The 21237-nt window shown below is 47.2% G+C and overlaps 1 protein-coding gene across 2 annotated transcripts in view; it reads left to right on the top strand.

Moving 5' to 3' along the window:
• DOK2 (docking protein 2) overlaps positions 1–20620 on the top strand; it is a 54260-nt gene extending 33640 nt beyond the window's left edge. The window contains exons 7-8 of one of the 2 annotated variants that reach the window (XR_008660532.2): positions 19411–19563; positions 19909–20620. The gene's annotated coding sequence lies outside the window, so the exon portion shown is untranslated. Of the gene's footprint in view, positions 1–19410; positions 19564–19908 lie in introns of those variants that run through there. The other variant, XR_010114125.1, reaches the window with a different exon arrangement.
• Positions 20621–21237: the final 617 nt, after the last annotated feature.

The raw sequence follows: 21237 nt of genomic DNA, 5'->3' as shown, positions 1-21237 counted from the left end.
GCTGTTCTTCGTGGAGGTCACTTTTCGCATTTCAAGGGTAGACTGATTTCTGGGAACAGTCTAAGGTCATTTAGAGCCAAGTGTGATGACTATAATTAGGGATTAGAGTTTCTGTGGCCACTGATGAGGTTTGATACAGATAAAATAAAACTAGCTTTGCCTTGTTGAAAAGGGGACAATTGTTTTATAGGATTTAATAAGGTACAATGTGTAAAGTGCCTGACATAGTTTTTGATCTGTAGCAGGCATTTAATAATCGGTAATTATTAATATTCCTAAAACAGAGACCCTGAAACGAGTGCAAGGATTATTGAAATAAGTGACGTGTTCCCCAAGGTGATGGCTTTGAAGGCACAGACTTTATCTAGAATTAGAAATTTTGCTAAGTGTGTTTAAAAGAGCAGATTCACAGTCTTTTTTTTTAGGTGGAATTTTGCTTTGCTGTGAGGGCCTGGAGTCAGAAGGGCCTGGCCTTGGGTTCACCTTATGTCCAAGGCTCATGGCTAGTCAGTCTCTGAGCTTGCCTTCCTGCCTGCCTTCCTTTCTGCCTTCCCGCCTTCCCACCTTCCTTCCTTCACTTCCTTCCCTTCCTTCCCTCCCTTTCTTCCTTCCTTCCTTCCTTTCTTTCTTTCTTTCTTTCTTTCTTTCTTTCTTTCTTCCTTCCTTCCTTCCTTCCTTCCTTCCTTCCTTCCTTCCTTCCTCTCTCTCTCTCTCTCTTTCTTCCTTCCTTCCTTCCTTCCTCTCTCTCTCTCTCTCTCTTTCTTTCTTTCTTTTTGATGGAGTCTGGCTCTGTCGCCCAGGCTGGAGTGCACTGGCACAATCTCGGTTCACTGCAGCCTCCACCTCTTGGGTTCCAGCGATTCTCCTGCCTCAGCCTCCCAAGTAGCTGGGGCTACAGGCGCTGGCCATCACACCCAACTAATTATTGTATTTTTTGAAGAGACGGGTTTCACCATGTTGGCCAGGCTGGTCTCGAACTGCTGACCTTAGGTGATCTACCTGCCTTGGCCTCCCAAAGCCCTGGGATTATAGGCGTGAGCCACCATGCCTGGCCTCAGATTCACAATCTTATCTGTTATTATCTTTATCAACCTTGCAAGTAAGAGGGCCAGAGGATTCCATATCAAAGAAAAGGAGATTATGGGAGAAGACTAAGGCCAACCCCTATGTCACCTGCTAGGATCACTCATGTCTCCTGGTGGTGCCTGATCACACACCACTAGACATGTGGCTCACCAGGTACCAAAGAGTCAAATGTGTTCTTCCCCTCTCCCACTGTGGGCCTAAATGCCTTCTCTGCTGGTTTTCTGAAGCCAGGGAAAGACTCCATAATGAGAAATTCCTGTCTTTGGCTGAAACTTTCAGTCCTTCACGACAAGACCAAATAATCATGGAAAAGATAGTATGGGAGTAATTTCCAGCTTTGTGTGCAGAAGGTTACTAAATCCTTTCCTGATGCCAGGCCTTGGTAGTGGGAGAGTAGAGACAGCGGAGGGCAGTGGGTGCTTCTGCAGAAGGGCTGGGTGAGGAGAAGGCCCTGCTGCGGGGTTGGAGGCACTGAAAGCAAGCTGTCTAATGCTCAGTTTCATACAGATCCAGACTCACTCTGGTTTCCCTCCTCCCTGACAAGAGGCACAGAGGGAGCATCCTGGCCCAGAGCTGTGCATGGTAAAGACTCACAGTGCCACCTTACTACCGTGAGAGAAACGGCACTCATCTGGACTCTGGTCTATCCAGGTGACCAGCTTTGGTTGCACTCTCTCTGGGCCTCCGTTTCCCACAAAAGATATTGATGGGCCGGGTGTGGTGGCTCATGCCTGTAATCCCAGCACTTTGGGAGGCCAATGAAGGCAGATCACGAGGTCAGGAGATCGAGACCATCCTGGCTAACACAGTGAAACCCTGTCTCTACTAAAAATACAAAAACAAAATTAGCCGGGCGTGGTGGTGGGTGCCTGTAGTCCCAGCTACTCGGGAGGCTGAGGTGGGAGAATGGCGTGAACCTGGGAGACGGAACTTGCAGTGAGCCGAGATTGCACCACTGCACTCCAGCCTGGGTGACAGATCGAGACCCCATCTCAAAAAAAAAAAAAAAAAAAAAAGACATTGATGGCTTGGAGTTTTATCAATGCTTCCTAGGCATTTGATTTTTAAATTTTAATTAATTCATTAACTTTTTATTTTTATTTATTAATTTTTTTGAGACAGAGTCTCTGTCTGTCACAGCCCAGGCTGGAGAGCAGTGGCAGGATCTCGGCTCACTGCAACCTCCGCCTCCCAGGTTCAAGCGATATTCCTGCCTCTGTCTCCTCAGTAACGGGGATTACAGGCATGTGCCACCACACCCAGCTAATTTTTGTATTTTTAGTAGAGACAAAGTTTCACCATGTTGTCCAGGCTGGTCTTGAACTCCTGACCTCAAATCGTCCACCCACCTCAGCCTCCCAGAGTGCTGGGAATATAGGCGTGAGCCACCACGCCTGGCTGGCATTTGATTTTTTACTTTGATCTATAGTGAGACATGTGTTTTACATTGGGACCTAGTATATACGTTCATATTTGTACGTGTATGTATGGATATATACACATATACATTTGTGTATATACATACACACATAGAGATTTATGCATATATATTTGTGTGCATATTATTTATTTATTTATTTTTATTTATTTATTTTTTTGAGACGGAGTCTTTCTCTTTTGGCAGGCTGGAGTGCAGTGGCGTAATCTCGGCTCATTGCACCCTCCACCTCCCAGATTCAAGCAATTCTCCTGCCTCAGGCTCCTGAGTAGCTGGGACTACAGGTGCGCGCCACCAAGCCCAGCTAATTTTTGTATTTTTGGTAGAGATGGGGTTTCACCATGTTGACCAGGATGGTCTCGATCTCTTGACCTCGTGATCTGCCTGTCTCGGCCTCCTAAAGTGCTGGGATTACAGGCGTGGGCCACCGCGCCCGACCATGCATATTATTTATATGCTAATCTATCTATTGAACCAAAAGTTGCAAGACTTGCAGTTTGAAAAACAAGAGATTAAGTGGTTGATAATGCCCTTTCCAATTCTGATATTTTAGGCTTATTGCTAAGCCAGTCAGTGATTGATTAGTTTCATGTGCAGTTAAAAGTTACAGAGATATGTTTATGTAAAGCCTTTAGTACAGGTCAAGTTCAGAGTTAGTGTCCCATGACTGTTAATTGCTACTTATACTCTCATTTCCCAGGATTGACTTCAGCATCTTCTTCCCTTTGGTTTTTCCCTGTAGGCACTTCTCATTTTCTGCCTGCTGTGTCCTGTAATTTCTGATTGTGAGATAAAAAATTCTCTCTTCAGTTTCTCATCTTTCACTCCAAATTTTGTCTACTGAATCCCTTCCCTTCATGTTAATCCATATTAAAAGCCAAGCTCCAGGTCAACAGGGATCCATCCGATCACCTCTCACCCAACCACAGGCCTCAGTGGGCACTTACCTCCTGGGATTGGGCTTTGCAATGATTTTTGGCCTTTGAAGATTTTTCTTACTTTTCTACTAGCTCAGCTATGCGTTTCTGAAATTCATTTATTTTGAATTTCAAAATAAATGAATCCTTACTGGGAGGATTTTCTGGACATCTAAACTGCTTAGGACCTGAAAATGACAGGTCCTGTAAGTACTTCTCAACTGAGAAATCCTACACACTGGAGGCCACCTCTCCTTCAACAGAGAAAGAGAAATGGACTACCCCCACTGGATAACTGGATGGCAAAGGTCTTCCTTTGAGGGCATGGTGGGGCGGGGAGCAAATTAGGTGACTCCGAAGCAGTGCCTTGATTGAGAGTATGATGACCTGGGCTCGGCATGGTGGCTCACGCCTGTACTCCTAGCACTTTGGGAGGCCAAGGCCGGTGGATCAACTTGAGGCCAGAAGTTCAAGAACAGCCTGGACAACATGGCGAAACTCCAACTCTACTAAAAATACAAAGAATTAGCTGGGTGTGGTGGTGCACGCCTGTAGTCCCAGCTACTTGGGAGGCTGAGGCATGAGAATCACTTGAGCCTAGGAGGTGGAGGTTGCAGTGAGCTGAGACTGTGCCACTGCACTCCAGCCTGGGCAACGGAGCCAGACCCTGAGTCAAAAACAACAACAACAAAAAAAAAACAGAGTATGGTGGCCTGAATTTCACCCCCAACTCTGTCTGTGATACTCACTGTGTGTCTTTGGGTGGACATAAGAACTGTAGCCTCATCTGAAGCCTCATCTGTGTAGTGGACATCAGAACTGTACCACCTGATAGAGCTTTTAGAAGATTAAATGAGCTTAAGTGCCCAGCACAGTGCCTGGCTGGTACCAAGTATTCAATAAATGTTGGCTGCCATGTTTTATTTATTTTCTTCCTTGGCTGCCTTAAGGCCATGGCGTTTCCCATCATCTAAAAAAGCAGGAGTCTCTGCACTGGGTGTCTGGGGACCTGGGTCACTGTCTAGCTGGGAGAATTGGGGCATGTCACTTCATCTTGCTGTTTTCTCATATATAAACATCTCTCTCATCTGTAAAACGAGGGGATAGACTAAGTGATTTCTAAGCATGTCTCTCGCCCTGTGATTCTAGTAAGAGTGATGTGAAAAGTCTGTGATTCTAGTAAGTGATTCTAGTCTGTGATTCTAGTAAGAGTGGTGTGAAAAGCAAAATGTGACCCTCAAAACAGAGCTTTTTCCCAGGCAGCCTTCAGCCTGTTAGAGACTGTGCTTCCCAGAGCTGATCTGTTAAAGTTAGATCTTTGGAATTTGGCACCTATGTTCCCGTAAGAGTAGTCTTTTAAGTGATGGTTAGCTTTCTGGGGCGAGCTTATAACACCCTTCTTACTGCACAATGAAGCAGAAACACTGCACATTTGCACTGGAAATGGTGGGAAACAATACTGTCACAACACTAGTAATTAAGCCAAACAGAAAAACAATCCCATTGAATAAGAACTCATTTTTTATTTATCTAGAATCCTGGTGCTTGAGGGAAGCAGGTTAATTTAGAAGAGGAGGAGGTCTAGGAGACATGTGGGGGAGAATCTGCAACTTCTCTTCTGGGCTCTCTCAAGGGATTTAGACTGAGGCTGGTTGCACAGGTTTTTGAAATATCTAATTTTGGTTAAAAATTCAAGGATTCCTGCTAAACCGTTGTATTTTTTCTTTGAGATAGTGTTGACCTGTGTCTCTCATGTCTAAAGCCATTATAATGATTTGAACTTACCGATAGAAAGTGGGGAAGGCGGGAGAAGAAAGGAAAATGAAAGCCGAGAGGCAAGAATTCTCCTAGACATCACCAGCTGGTGACTCTCATGCATGTTTTGTTGGGCCTACCCATGCTGACCCAATAGCATTTTAAAGTAAAAAAAAAAAAAAAATCATCTTCCAGGATATAAAAATTTCGTTAAAATATATCCAGGCCAGGTGCGGTGGCTCACGCTTGTAATCCCAGCACTTTGGGAGGCCAAGGCAGAAAGATCTCTTGAGGTCAGGAGTTCGAGACCAGCCTGGCCAACATGGTGAAACCCTGTCTCTACTAATTTTTTAAAAATACAAAAATTAGCCAGGCATGATGGTGCATGCCTGTAATCCCAGCTATTTGGGAGGCTGAGGCACGAGAATTGCTTGAACCCGGGAGATAGAGGTTGCAGTGAGCAGGGATTGCACCACTTCACTCCAGCCTGGGCAGTAGAGTGAGACTCTGTCTCAAAAAAAAAAAAAAAAAAAAGAGAATATATTTCCTTTTTTGGTCCCTGTAGGCATTTGAGTTTGAAAGCCCCAGGTGATATTATTTAATAAAAGGAAGAGATTAAAAAGAGTTTGAGTGTGAGGCCAGGCATGGTGGCTCATGCCTGTAATCTTAGTGCTTTGAGAAGCTGGGGTGGGAGGGTCCCTTAAGCCCAGGAGTTTGCGACCAGCCTGGGCAACATAGTGAAACCCAGTCACTACAAAAAAAAATTAAGAAATTAGGCAGAGGTGGTAGTGCACACCTATAGTCCCAGCTACTCGGGAGGCTGAGGCAGGAGGATTGCTTGCCCAGGAGTTTGATGTTATAGTGAGCTGTGATTGCACTGCTGTACTCCAGCATGGGTGACAGAGCAAGACCCTGTGTCTTACAAATGTGTGAGAGTGAACTGGGTGCAGTGGCTCACACCTGTAATCCCAGAACTTTGGGAGGCTGAGACAGGTGGAACACGAGGTCAGGAGTTTGGAACCAGCCTGGCCAACATGGTAAAACCTCATCTCTACTAAAAATGTTAAAAAATTGGCTGGGCATGGTGGGGCGTGCCTGTAATCCCAGCTACTCGGGAGGCAGAGGCAGGAGAATCGCTCAAACCCAGGAAGCAGAGGTTGCAGTGAGCCGAGATTGCGCCACTGCACTCCAGCCTGGGTGATAGAACAAGACTCTGTCTCAAAAAAAGAGAAAAAAGTGTGAGAGTGATTGCATGAAATAGATTATCTAAAGGAAGTAATAAAAGATAGAAACAGAAAAGGGAGGCAAGCCATGCACCGCCCCTGGGTCTGGAAGATGGTCAGGTTAGACAATTCCTTCTGTGGCCACCAGGTGGCCTTGCAGCTCTGGTACAGCTTGTTTGCTTTTGGGGTGACTTCTGGAGGGCAGGGAGAGGCAATGTGCAAATGTTTGGGACAGTTCCATGTACTTAAGGTTTCTGAGTTAAGAGGCAGTGTTTCCATGCTTGGCTGGTTACTACTATTCTCTGAACAAAATCTGGGGTCCTCCTTGAAAGAATGTGCCTATATTTCTGATATAAGGGCAATTTGGGTGTGGTACTTGATCACTAGGGTGGATGTGGCTGACCTTGATAAGTTGGAGGGGCCCCCTCTACCTACACTGTTCCAGGTGAGACTGTTCCTAGCTCTCTGCTGTTTACTCATGGGGACTGCCTCTCCTTGCCCCCATGTCACAATGAGATGCTGCCTCTGGGTCTTCTTCCTCTCCCTGTCCCTGAATCACTTGGCAGTTTCTGAGTTGCTGCAGCAGACCAGACTCCTTTGGGACATGGTTCTCAAGTTTTGGAGCATGCCAGTTCCATCTGGGGGTGGGGCAGATTCAACATGCAGATTCCTGGGCTCCATCTCAAACAGAATGAAACAGATTTGAATGGGCTCAGCTCTAGGTTCTCTTTCAGCTCTGCAAGCTGGAATTCAACAGCACTGCTTCTGTTTAGATTACTCTCCAGTTATGGTTATTCATGTCTCCTCTCAGGCTTACCTCTTGGCTAAGGCTGAGGCTGGTCACCCAGGGACTCAGGGGTTAATTCCCTGATGCTTCCGGACTTGTTTACCTAGCCCTGTCATCTGATGCTGGAAAGGGGCCAGGAGCAAAGGCTCTGAGCACCCAGGGAAGAGTCTGCATTGTAGTCTTCCTGGATTCTGACAGCCTTTCTCCTCCAGGAGCATGTGCTACAAGGCTCTGGTGCAGAAGGAACCTGCATCTGAGATGTGCAGCATTCAAGATCCTGTAGGGGCTGTTCATGTGGTGAATGTGACATGCATCTTTCTCTGTGTTTCTACATTCCAATGCCCTAGAGCTTGCCTTCGGCTCACAGTATGGAGGGGTTATTGACTGAAGAGTGACCCTCACTCCAAATTTGTATGCTGCAGCCTTCATCCCTAATGTGACTCTATTTGGAAATAGGGTGTTTCAGGAGTTGATTAAGGTTAAATGAGGCCATAAGGGCAAGGCACTAATCTGATAGGATCAGTGTCCTTATAAAATGAGACAGCAGAGATCTCTCTCTGTGCACATACGCTGAGGAAAGATCATGAAAGGACACAGCGATAAGGTGGCTGTCCACAAGTCAGGAAGAGAGGCCTCACTGGAAACTGAATCAATCAGAGCCTTGATTGTGGATTTGTTGCCTCTGGAGCTGTGAGAAAATAGATGTATGCTGTTGAAGCCACCCTGTCTACAGTATTCTGTTATGACAGCCTGAGCTAACTGAGATAGGAGCAAATATTGATTGATTTATTCATTCATTCATTCAAGCAGGAAGTACATTTGTACGTAAGAATTACCTATAAGGAGTCTTTAAACTTACCTGGGCTTTGGGTGATCACATTGAAGTCACTGTGGGTCAAGTTTTCCCCATCTTGGTCCAGACTTCCCCAGGGGTCTCCTATCTAGCTCAGAATTTCAGGGTACAGTCCCTCCATCTCTGTTTTGGCTCTTTACTTGTTCCTTCCCAAATTACTACTCTTTGGCATTAAAAAAAGAAGCCCAAGATGTCCGATGCCATTCTGGAGCGTGGCTTGGGTGCATACATGGCCATGAGGCTGTATCTGTGTGGGTTTGTGTATGTGGACACCAAACATTCATGCAGGTCTGAATGGTCACATCGGAATCTACATAATGAGGCTGTGGGTGTGCTCAGGAGTGTGGTACCACGTACATTTGTTCACATACACAAGACTAGATTTGGAACCTGAAACCCTGGGTTGATACTAATTTTCTGCTTTTCAGCTATGTTATCTTAAACAAGATGCTTAATTTCTTTGGGCCTGAGTTTCTTCATCAGTGAAACAGTGAGGATGGACTGGTCAGAGGAGAGCAGTAGGATGACAAGAGAGGACTGGGCAAAGCCCTGTAAAGGGTCCAGCTGCCCCCAGATGAGAGGATTCCAGCTCTTCTCCCCCTGAGGCTGTGTGGCCCTGGCCCTGACCCCGGACAGTCCCCTGCTCTGCCCTTGTAGCTTGTTGACCCTGATACCCAGAGGGGCGGTGTGACCATGAAGCAGGTGCCCTCTGCCAGGCCTGGGTTCCCAGGGCCGTTGACCACCTCTGTTTTCTCCTCTTTCCCCATGGGCCTGAGCCTGGTCCATACTCAGCATCCAGTAATTATTATTGAATACATAAATGAATGAATGGCACATTGTAGACACTCCATATCCAATTATTGAGTGGAATGAGGTGTCTTGGGCAGATGGGGGTCTGCTCTTGTCAGCTGGAGTGAAGATGGGCAAATAAGGAAGGAAATGAGCATTTCAGGAGCAGCTTTCCCCTGAGAACAATACGAATCTCTCCCCTACTGTTTGGGAAACACAGGAAGGGCAAAGAAGCCCTCTGGGGGTGTTTGCAAGCATGCTCATGGCCCCAGAGCCAGGAGGGAGGAAAAGCATGTAATTGGAAAATCATCATCTCTTTGCCATATGATGCTCAATAGTTTCCATTTATTGAACAACTACTATGTGCCATGTACTGGGCTGAAATCCCAACCGAAATTCAACCATTATCTCCCAAGAGAAGTTATCTTATTTTTTTTACTTTTATTTTTCATTTTTATTTTTTTTGAGATGGCATCTCGCACTGTTGCCCAGGCTGGAGTGCAGTGGTGCAATCTCAGCTCACTGCAAGCTCCGCCTCCTTGGTTCACACCATTCTCCTGCCTCGGCCTCCTGAGTAGCTGGGACTACAGGTGCCCGCCACTATGCCCAGCTAATTTTTTTTTTTTGTATTTTTACTAGAGACAAGGTTTCACCGTGTTAGCCAGGATGGTCTCGATCTCCTGACCTTGTGATCCGTCCCCCTTGGCCTCCCAAAGTGCTGGGATTACAGGCGAGAGCCCCCTCGCCTGGCCGAGAAGTTATCTTATTTAATCCCTCAAACAACTGTGTGAGAAACAGGTGAAATGTGGCACAAGAAAAGGGTTTATAAACTGTAAAGTGTTATAAAATGTCAGGGATTGTTCCGAGAATGATTAGTTTCCCTCCCCCATCTCTGCAGTTTGCCTGGCAGCCACCCGGTGCAGGGTTGGCACCCACTTTGCCTGTCTCCTTCCCGGCTAATTGGGGAGGCTCTCCAGGCCTGATTTATGTGGACACTCACACATTCTCCCACTGAACATTATTCTAATCAGACACCTCATTATTGGAAGCCAGCCTCCTCGGGGCTGCCTGGACAGGGTTATTACAGGATATTATACAGACCATTTGCGTGGCCACCTTCAGGTCATTTCCATCACTTTAAGCTACTTACAGGCCCATTTTCTTCCCCATAATATTTGCCTAATTCGATTACTCCATGGCCTTAGCTGGCTCAAAATGGAATCAAAAGTTACAGTTGGGAGCAAAGTCAACTGGATCCTGACACCCTCTCAGTACTTCGGGCCTACCTGGTCCCAGGTGACTGCTGGTGGAACCAGGCTTCCCATCTGAAGGGGGACAGCTGAGCCTGGTGAGGAGGGGGACGGGGTAGGAAAACGGCAGCTTGTTGGATGGGCTAAGATTTATAGGTAGAGATGACACGGAGGACCCCTTTCTAGCCCCTGAGTTCACCTTTAGTAAACTCATTCAGAGCCCCTGTACTTCTCCATCACAACCCTTAACAGACTTTATTGTAATCCATCATGTAATATCTGTTTTCCTGCCAGGGGATAAGCTATATGAAGGTAAAGACTGCTTGTCTTTTCAATCTTTGATCTCCAGCGTCTAGCCCAGCACCTAATGCATAATAACTGATTAATGAATAGACAAATGTTTGTTGATTGACTCATTGAATGAATGGCTCCTTATTGCTTTTAATCATTCTTTGCTAGGAATGTGTGTCTCTGCGAGTGTTCAGTAATGAGTCTTGATTTGGTGTCAAAGCTCCTATTTCTTTTACATTGTTTGCCCTCCCCCTGTATCTGATCCTGAAGGGTTCAGTCTGATATTCCTACTCATGTCCATGCACTGTGCTGGGTGAGAAGTCGGGGAGGACAAAACTCCAGAGCAGTGGTTCTTAACTCTAGAGCAGGGCACTCCCAGGGGACTTTCAGCAAAGTCTGGAGACATTTGTGGTTGTCACTACTGTGGGGATACCAGCAGCATCCATTGGCAGGTCAGGGATGCTGCCAAACGTTCTGCAATGCACTGGAAAGCCCCTGATAACATAAAGGCATCCAGTTCAAAGTAGTGATGGTGCTGAGGTTGAGAAACGTCGCCCTAAGTTAACCCAACACGTTTAACAGAAGTAGGTATGTCAGAGTTCCTCAAGGTCAGTTGAATTTTGCTGAGGTTTAAGGGGAATTTTTTTTTCTTTTTTTTTGAGACAGAGTCTTGCTCTGTCACCCAGGCTGGAGTGCAGTGGCATGATCTCGACTCACTGCAGCCTCTGCCTCCTGAGTTCAAGTGATTCTCCTGCCTCACCCTCCCAAGTAGCTGGGACCAGAGGCCTGCATCACCACACCCGGGTAATTTTTGTATTTTTAGTAGAGGTGGGGTTTCACAATGTTGGCCAGGCTGGTCACAAACTCCTGACCTCAAGTGATCCTCCTGCCTTGGCCTCCCAAAGTGTGAACCACCACATCTGGCCAGTTTAAGGGGATTTTTAGATGACACTCTCTTTTCCCTGCCCAAGTTCTGATCATGAATCAGGTAGGAGATCAAAATACCTTTTAGTTGCTGAGAAAGCTATTGGAGAACAGGGCTTTAAGTCTGCTATTTGGAGGAGATTGCTAATTCTGCACCCCTGAAATGAATTTATTCATCTCCCTTGAAAACACAGGCCTCCATCTGGGGCCTGGCATGGCAGAGACAGGAAGAGGACATTCACTGCTCTAAGCAATGCACACCTAGCTTCTGTCCCCACTCTGATGAACTCTTTTTTTTTTTTTTTTTTTGAGATGGAGTCTCACTTTTTCACCCAGGCTGGAGTGCAGTGGCACGATCTTGGCTCACCGCAGGCTCCGCCTCCCAGGTTCATGCCATTCTCCTGCCTCAGCCTCCCAAGTAGCTGGGACTACAGGCGCCCACCACCACGCCCGGCTAATTTTTTGTATTTTTAGAAGAGACGGGGTTTCACCGTGTTAGCCAGGATGGCCTTGATCTCCTGACCTCGTGATCCACCCGCCTCGGCCTCCCAAAGTGCTGGGATTATAGGCGTGAGCCACCATGCCCAGCCTGATGAACTCTTCTTTACCTAAAATGGCAGTGTGGCCCAGACTCAGGTGAGGTGAAATAGACCACCTACAAAGATGACAGTTGAGGGTCTCTGTGCTGAAAGATGTGATCCTCGAGTGGTGATGTCTTCTGTGAGGGCCTGGAGTCAGAGAGGCTTGGCTTTGAGTTCACCTTCTGTCCAAGGCCCATGGCTACTCAATCTCTGAGCTTTTCTCCCTCCCTCCCTCCCTCCCTCCCTCCCTCCCTCCCTTCCTTCCTTCCTTCCTCTTTCTCTCTCTCTCTTTTTTTCTTTTCTTTTTCTTTCTTTTACGGAGTCTGGCTCTGTCGCCCAGGCTTGAGTACAGTGGCACAATCTCGGCTCACTGTAGCCTCCACCTACCAGGTTCTAGCAATTCTCCTGCCTCAGCCTCCTGAATAGCTGGGGCGTTCTCCTGCCTCAGCCTCCCGAGTAACTGGGGCTACAGGTGCCCACCACCATGCCCAGCTAATTTTTGTATTTTTATTAGAGACAGAGTTTTGCCATGTTGGCCAGGGTGGCCTTGAACTCCTGATCTCGAGTGATCCACCTGCCTCGGCCTCCCAAAGTGCTGGGATTACAGGTGTGAGCCACCATGCCCGGCCAACCTCCCTCTTCTATTAGTAAGTCTAATATCTCCTCCTTGGGCTCCTCCCTCCTTCTATTCCTGGGGTTTACTCAGACTAAAGAGGTCAACCAGATCCAAGAGTCTAGCAGTGTGAAAACTCCTAAGTCACAGCACAGGCGGACGGGGTCTTCCTTGCCTGGATTGGGGGCTTGCAGCTCTGTGAGCTCACACACAGCCTTAGCCCTTTTTCCCAGAGCGTGACAATATGTCAGGGTAGGTGTCCACAGGGGCTGTTATCCTTGGTCTGCTTTGGAATTTGATGTGGGAAGTGACCCATACCTTTCTGCAGTGGGCTTGGGGCACCAGGTTACTGTGAGTCCCAGGACCTGCGCTCCACAGACACAGGGCTGTGGGAGGTGGCTGGACTTCTGATAGGGCTGCTTCTAGGTCCCAGGAAACAGAATGCTAAGTGATGTGAACTTGGGAGCCCTCTCTGAGTGTGGTATGGAGGGTGAGAGCAAGGGCCTTTGAAAGGATCATGGCCGCTGATACGATGGGTGTATCATTGGTGCCCATACTGGACTGAATTTGAAATGTATCATTCTCGCAACACTTCAGTATGATCCTCGGGTAGGACAGGAACCCCCCAGAACGTGACTAAGATTGAATTTTCTACTGATTCTGGAGAATGGGGGCTTGTAGCCAAGTTCAGTTTGATTTAGACAAATGATAAAGTGACATTTCTTGTACCAGTGTGTTGCAGAACAAATTCATACCAATTATATTGGGCTGTATCAAACATTTTCATCTTTGTCAGCCCAGTAGGCAAAAACTGTGTTCTTTCCCGAGACAGCGAAGGGGAGAGGAAATTTGCCTCAGTATATATTTTGAGGCGATGAAGACCAGTTGAGGAAAGGATCCACAAGGGCCAGCCAAAGACAGGAGAGGGACAGGGAGACTGAGAAGAACCACACGCCCCACCTGCCAGCCTGACCTGCCAGCCTGTCTCTATCCAGCTGACAACCCCAGATCCCTTGGGCTTGTTAAGGAGGTGCCACCTTTGCAGGGGCTTAGGGAGTTGCAGCCACACTTGTCCCAGAGTGTGGCCTCTTAGTTCTAGAACCTTTGGTCCTTAAGACACCTTTGCTACCCACCCTCCTATACCCACCTGTGCACTAACCCTCTTACTTTTTTTTTTTTTAATTTGTTTGTTTTGTTTTGTTTTGTTCTGAGACAAAGTCTCATTCTGTCACCCAGGCTGGAGTGCACTGCTGCGATCTCGGCTCATTGCACCTCCACCTCCTGGGTTCAAGCAATTCTCATGCCTCAGCCTCCCGAGTAGCTGAGATTACAGGCGTGTGCCACCATGCCCAGCTAATTTTTTATTTTTAGTAGAGATGGGGTTTCACCATGTTGTCCAGACTGGTCTTGAACTCCTAACCTCAAGTGATCTGCCTGCCTCAGCCTCCCAAAGTGCTAGGACTACAGGCATGAGCCACCATGCTCGGCCCCCCCTCTTTTTTTTTTTTTTTTAAAGAAGATATTCCAGGTTCCACAGCCTGGCATAGTGGCTAATGCCTATAATCCCAGTACTTTGGAAGGCTGAGGTGGGAGGATCATTTGAGCTCAGGAGTTCAAGCCTAGCCTGGGCAACATAGCAAGACTCCGCCTCTAAAAAAATATTTAAAAAATTAGCTGTGTGTCATGGCATGTTCCTGTAGTACGAGTTGCTTGGGAGGCTGAGGTGGGAGGATTGCTTGAGCCCAAGAGCTTGAGGTTGCAGTAAGCTATGATCGTGCCACTGCACTCCAGCCTAGATGGCAGAGCAAGACCCTGCCTCTAAAAATAAATAAGTACATAATCATAGATTCAATACAAGCCCCCTGAATACCCACCCCCAATCCCATCATACCACCTTCTCCTGTGAGATAATTATTCTTCTGAATTTGGAGTTTGTCATCCCACTCATAATTGTATATTTTTGCTGCAGATATGTTTCCAGAAACTATATATAAATACACATATACATATATACATATACATACAAGTACGTAAATGTATGTGTATAAAAGTACATATAGTTTTGCGATAATTAAAATGTATATGGACAGTATTATACTGTATAAATGTGCAACTTGCTTTCTCCCCTGAACACTGAGACTTAGCCATGTGGTTCTTGTCATTTTGGTTCATTCATTTTCACTGTGGTATAATATTCCTTGTATGACTATACCAGAATCACTTGTTCATTTTTCTGTTAGTGGTTGTTTAGATTTTTTCCCATTTTCTTCATTGTTATGCTTGAGCACCTGAGTATTATGTGTGCAAGGTGACAGGGATCTCCTTATACTATGGGTAAAGAGCTTTTCTGGGACACGTACATGGGAGCTGAATTGTGGGGCTGTGGAGGATATACATTTTTGACACTAGTGGAAATAGCTACATTGTTCTTCCAAGTGATTGCTTATCAAACAGTGTATGAGAGCATCTGTTAGTCTATCATCACTTGACATTGTCAGACTTAAACAAATTTTTTTGATCTGGTGAGTATAAAACAATACCTCATTGTTTTAACTTGTATTTCAACATTATTAGTGAGGTTAAACATGTTTTCATGATTACTGGCCATTGGGCTTCTTTTTTGTGTGTGAATTGTCTATCCATTTTCTTTGCCCATTTTCCTATTGGGTTGTTTGTCTTTTTCTTATTGATATGTAGGAATTTCTTATAGGTTCTGACTGTGAATCTATTCTCGGTTGCATGCAGTCTGTGGCTTATCTTTTCATTTGTTCATGGAGTCTCTTGTTCTGCATAAGCCTTTTTAAAAATTTAAATTAACTCTCTTTCTTTTTCTGGAGAAGCCAGGACTTCTAAGAGATGGCGTCTTAGTCCATTTGTGTTGCTATAAATGAATACCTGAGGCTGGATAATTTATAAAGAAAGGACGTTTATTTGGCTCATGGTTCTGCAGGCTCTACAAGAAGTATGGCGCCAGCATCTGCTTCTGGTGAGGCCTCAGGAACCTTCCACTCATGGCAGAAGGTGCGAGGGAGGAGGCATCACATGGGAACAGGAAGGAAGCAAGAGAGAGGAAAGGGAGGTGCCAGGCTTTTTTCAATGACTAGCTCTGGGAGTGGGGGGGAACTCTGTAGGGAACTAAGAGGGTGAAAGCTCATTACTGGGAGGACGGCACCAAGACATTTATAAAGGATCTGCCCCCATGTCCCAAACACTTCCCACTAGGCTCTGCCTCCTGCACTGGGCCTCAAATATATTTATTTAAAGGTCTTCCTCTGTTGCCCAGACTGGAGTCCAGTGGTGTGATCATGGCTCACTGCAGCCTCCACCTGCTGGACTCAAGTGATCCTTCCACCTCAGCCTCCTGAGTGCTGGGACTACAGGTGAGTGCCACCACTATTTTTTATTTTTACTTTTTGTAGAGATAGGGGTATCACTATTTTGCCCAGGCTGGTCTTGAACTCCTGGGCTCAAGCTATCCTCCTGCCTCGACCTCCCAAAGCACTGGGATTACAGATGCAGTTCACCTTGCCCAGCAGCCCCTTGTGTTTCAGATGAGAATGCTGAGGCTGAGAGAGGACATGGCTGTCCAAGGTCATATAGCTAGTGTTGGGCAGAGCTGGGGCCAGGGCCTGGATCAGTCATGTAGACGCTCAGGCAGGGTATGTGCGGGCACCCCATCAAACAGGCTTTGCTAAATATTTGTTCCACTCTCTGTCCGTGCGTTTGGAGTTGGCGCGTAATGAGAGTGTGTTGGTTCCTACCAACCCCTGTCTATTTCTGTTGGAGTGGGACCAAGTTGCTGAAGAAGCTGTGTGTAGGGGCCTGACTTTGAGGCACCATATGACTTATTTGTTGCATTGATGTTTTGGTGTCCCTTACAGATTCATGCCCAGGGTGTGTGCCCTGAATAAGATTTTCTAGATCTGGGCTAGAAAGTCTCCTTTGGGGAGGGGTGGGGACCGCGGTCTGTGAGAGGTCTGTGGGTAGAACAGGTGGCTGCTCAAAGGTCCCACCAACCAGAGTGACCATAGGATTTTTCATGAGAGTGTGATTTTCATGAGAGTGTGAGGGGAAACTATTAATGACAGAGGGACAAATAGCAGTGAACTGGGACTATCTCAGGCATTCCAGGACATCTGGTTACCCTGCTTCTAGCGTCTGCATTTCTGGTTGTTACATTCAGTCTTCCTCTGCTGGTTTCTGGCAGTCTCCACCCCACCTTCTTCCCACTGCTCTGGAGGGATTTGGGGCCCTTTTCCAATCACCCCAGGCCCTTAACACCACTCTCTCCTTTGCAAAACTGCTTTTAGAAGTCCTGTCTCCTTCTATCCAAATCCCATTCATCGTAAGTCATCTTGTGGCCACCCAAGCTTGTAGTCAAGTCTATCCTGAGTTCCTAGAGCACTTACTCTACATTGTTTATTTAGACATTGAACTTGGAACTTTGTGTGCCTTGTCTCTCCTAGTTAGCTTGTAAGAAACTCAAAAACAGAGGCATGCGTTACACTTCTCTGCCTCTGTCCTTCAAAGGGGCTGACTTGCCCTTAAGCAAAATGTCCCCTCTCAGTCTGTCCTGCTGTTTGAGTTGGGGGAGGCAGTCTTTTTTCCTTTAGGAGAGTGGGTTCCTTTTTTTTTTTTTTGAGACAGAGTCTGGCTCTGTCGCCCAGGCTGGAGTGCAGTGGCACAATCTCAGCTCACTGCAAGCTTCGCCTCCCGGGTTCATGCCATTCTCCTGCCTCAGCCTCCCGACTAGCTGGGACCACAGGCGCCCGCCACCACGCCAGGCTAATTTTTTGTATTTTTAGTAGAGACAGGGTTTCACTGTGTTAGCCAGGATGGTCTCGATTTCCTGACCTTGTGATCCACCCACCTTGGCCTCCCAAAGTGCTGGGATCACAGGCGTGAGCCACTGCGCCCGGCCGAGAGTGGGTTCCTTTTTTGAAATAATTTGTCTCTGTAGCACATGGTGATTGCAACACTCCTTCCCATGTCTAATCTGCACTTCTGTTTTTGTGGCCTTCTCTCCTCTTTCTACCCTACTTTCAAGGGTAGTTCTCTGGAACCTGGCACAGCAGGTGGTTCAGCACATCAGCATGTCAAAGTACATATTTGAGCTTGGTGATAAACACATAGTCATAACTGCTGAGCAGGAGCCTCTAATTTCAGGGTTGAGTACCTGTGGCGTCATTAAGAGAGAAGGCCCGCCTTAGAAAAGGTTTTCAAAAAAGCCTTCTCATTGGAAGGACATAGAATTAGTTTTAAGACTCCTTGACTTCTGTGATAATCTCTAGGGCTTCTTTGTCAATGTGTGGCCAGATGAGGTTGCTCTCAGGTCATAAGCAATGAGCTTATCAGAACTCTCTGGCATCTTGTGGCTGTGCATAGCCCTAGTGCGGTGAGGTGGAGCATCACTGGTCAGAGATGGATTATGTTTATTATTACGTTCTGGGGCAGACTTAGAGGTCTATAATGGCTTGACATTCCTGGACGTGACCTCAAGATGGTGAGTCCAGTACCACGAGACATTTTCCTAGTAGGAGTTAAATTGGTTTTGTGATTGTTGCTTTTTGAGGAAGAAACACATGATAGAAATGGAGTTGCCACATGAAGGCTGAAAGCTATTTTTTTTTTTTTTTTGAGATAGGGTCTCGCTTTGTCACCTAGGCTGGAGTGCAATGGTGCAATCATAGGTCACTGGAGCCTTGACCTCCCAGGCTCGAGTGATCCTCCCACCTCAGCCTCCTGAGTTGGAAGCTATTGTTTTGTTTTGAGAACAAACACATCATGGGTTGTACAGACCCTGCTTCGTGGTGGGAGAGGCGAAGGGCTGGCTAATTAGAGTAACAGGGATGTGGTGGTCTAAGGAGGTGGCAGTGAGGTCCAATTGCACACTTGTTTTCTCTTCACTGAGGAAAGCTGATGTGTGCAGATGGTGTGGGATTTTATGAAGGCCTCTATGAGTTTCTCTTTTGATTTCAAGATCAGGGCAATACAGGCTGGGCATGGTGGCTCGTTCCCGTAATCCCAGCACTTTGGGAGGCTGCAGTGGGAGGATCGCTTGAGGCCAGGAGACCCTGTCTCTACAGTTTTTTTTTTTTCTTAAATTAGCTGGGCTTGGTGGTGCACACCTATTTTCCTAGCAACTCAGGAGGCTAAGGTGGGAGGATCACTTGAGCCCAGGAGGTTGAGACTGCAGTGAGCTGCCATTGCTCCGTTGCACTCTAACCTGGGCGACACAGTAAGGCTCTGTCTCAAAAAAAAAAAAAAAAAACAGGGCATTTTCAAACTCTGGTTCCATATCTGGAGCTCTGGATGTATGGGGAAGTCCTAGGGCATACAGGTTCTACAGTGTAAGGTGCCTGACTGTGGATGTCCCTCAATGAGTGACAATTATTTGAGTGTACCTAGCAGTACTTCTATGGATTCATTCTGTTTTTTTTTTTTTGGAGTGCAGTGGCGCTATCTCAGCTCACTGCAACCTCTGCCTCCTGGGTTCAAGTGATTCTCCTGCCTCAGCCTCCTGAGTAGCGCCTGCCACCACACCCAGCTGATTTTTGTGTTTTTAGTAGAGATGGGGTTTCACCATATTGGCTAGGCTGGTCTTGAACTCCTGACCTCAAGTGATCTGCCTGCTTCGGCCTCCCAAAGTGCTGGGATTACAGGTGAATTCACTCTTAATAGCCCTGAGCAAAGTCCAGCAGGAGGGGGAGTTGATTCACTGCTGGGTGATACTTGCTTAAATGCCTTAATCACAGGGCCCTGTGGTCTCCACAAAGCAAACCACGAGGCATCATTAGCATCGACAAGACTCATTGGGTTTCTGAAATATTTTCAGGTCACCTAACTTAATGATATTTCATGCTTTATCTTTTCCAAACCACTTCAACATTCTGTATTCTGGAGATATTTATTTATTCATTCATCAAACATCACGGGTAAGTGCTGAGGATACAGCAAAGAACAAGTCAGACATGGTCCCTGCCCTCACGAAGCTCACAGCTGATTGGTGGAGACAGGTCGTAAACAAGAAGGCATGATGTTATGAAAGGAAGGAAGGTGAGCAGTGGGTGTCTACCGCAAAGCAGCCTTCGCCCTGACTGTCCTCCCAAATGCCTATTTTTTCAGAGGACATTTAAAGAAATCTGCTGGCATTGCCCCTGGCTGGGCTGTTCTAATGCAAACCTAGGCCTCTGATTTCTTCCCCAGAAGCTTTAGCTCTGCCCACATGGCTTCTCCTAGAGGGGGTCACCCTGCAGGTCTGAGGTTGCTGCTGGCAACGGGAGCACCTTGGGCACTGCAGTCTGGAATGTGCATGCTGGCCCTCAGCTGCTGTGCCAAAGGGTGGTGGAGAGAGCCCTGGGAGGGCATGCTTGATGATTCCTTTTTATTTTAATTTTTTAGAGACAGGGTCTCACGCTGTAGCCCAGTATGGAGTGTGGTGTAGTGGTGTGATCTCGGCTTACTGCAACCTCTACCTCCCAGGTTCAAGTGATTCTCCTGCCTCCGCCTCCTGAGTAGCTGAGATTACAGCCACACCTGGCTAATTTTTGTACTTTTACTAGAGATGGGGTCTCACCATGTTGGCCATGCCAGTCACAAACTCCTGACCTCAAGTGATCTGCCTGCCTTGGCCTCCCAAAGTGCTGGGATTACAGATGTGAGCCACCACGCCCAGCCATACTCGATGATTCTTGATGGGCCCTGGATCCAGCTGACAGCCACCTGGGAGCTGCACCACGGGGAATGCTGCGTAGGTTCTCAAGTGCACATCTCACGGCTTCCCTGACAGGTGAAAATAAAGACCTTGGAATTCCAGGTGATGTGGGCTGCCCCTCCCTCATGAGGTCAGCACAGTGAGTGCACTTAGAGTTGTCCTTTCTCTGGAGGAATCTGCTCTCTGAGCCTCCAAAGCTACAAGGATTGTGGATGTGCCCTGGGCTGGGGTTGCTGTCTTTGGATGCAGATGCAGACATCTGGAGCCGGTGCTCCCTGAGCCCTGCCGCCTGGGCCAGTTGATGCTCTCTGTGCACTGTGTCATGGGGACAGCAGAGGCCACTCCTGTAATACCTGAGAGCTGGGGTTGTCTTAAGAATAAAGCACACTTGTTGAGGACTATTCATGTGCTGAGTGCTGTGCCGAGACTTTATGATTTCACCCCATTTCATCTCAATGTCTTTTGATGTAGGAATCGCCTGTTAGCTCCATTTCCTTTTTTTTTTGTTTTTTTGAGACAGTGTCTCGCTCTGTCACCCAGGCTGGAGTGCAGTGGTGTGATCTCGGCTCACTGCAACCTCTGCCTCCTGGGTTCGAGTGAATCTCCTGCCTCAGCCTCCCAAGTAGCCGGGAGTACCACCACCCCCGGCTAATTTTTGTATTTTTAGTAGAGACAGGGTTTTGCCATGTTGGCCAGGCTGGTCTCAAACTCCTGGCCTCAGGTGATCGGCCCACGTCAGCCTCCCAAAGTGCTGGGATTACAGGTTCACACCTGGAAGGCCGGGTGAATCACTGTGCCCGGCCTTCCATTTTATAGAGAGGAACCTTGAAGCTCAGAGAGGCTAAGTTACTTGCTGTAGGCCAAACAGCTGTGCACAGCTGAGATGGGACCTGAATGCAGCTCCTCTGAGTCCAAAGCCCAGGTTCTTTCTACCGCTTGCATCATGGCATGCTGTCTCCTGCTGCATCCAGCAGCCTCCCACAGTCGGCCTTTCCTTGGGCTCTATAACTGTCAAG

Source organism: Symphalangus syndactylus, chromosome 10 (assembly GCF_028878055.3).
Source record: "Symphalangus syndactylus isolate Jambi chromosome 10, NHGRI_mSymSyn1-v2.1_pri, whole genome shotgun sequence".
In the NCBI taxonomy this organism is placed as follows: Eukaryota; Metazoa; Chordata; class Mammalia; order Primates; family Hylobatidae; genus Symphalangus; species Symphalangus syndactylus.
This window is presented reverse-complemented; position numbering and strand designations above follow the sequence as displayed.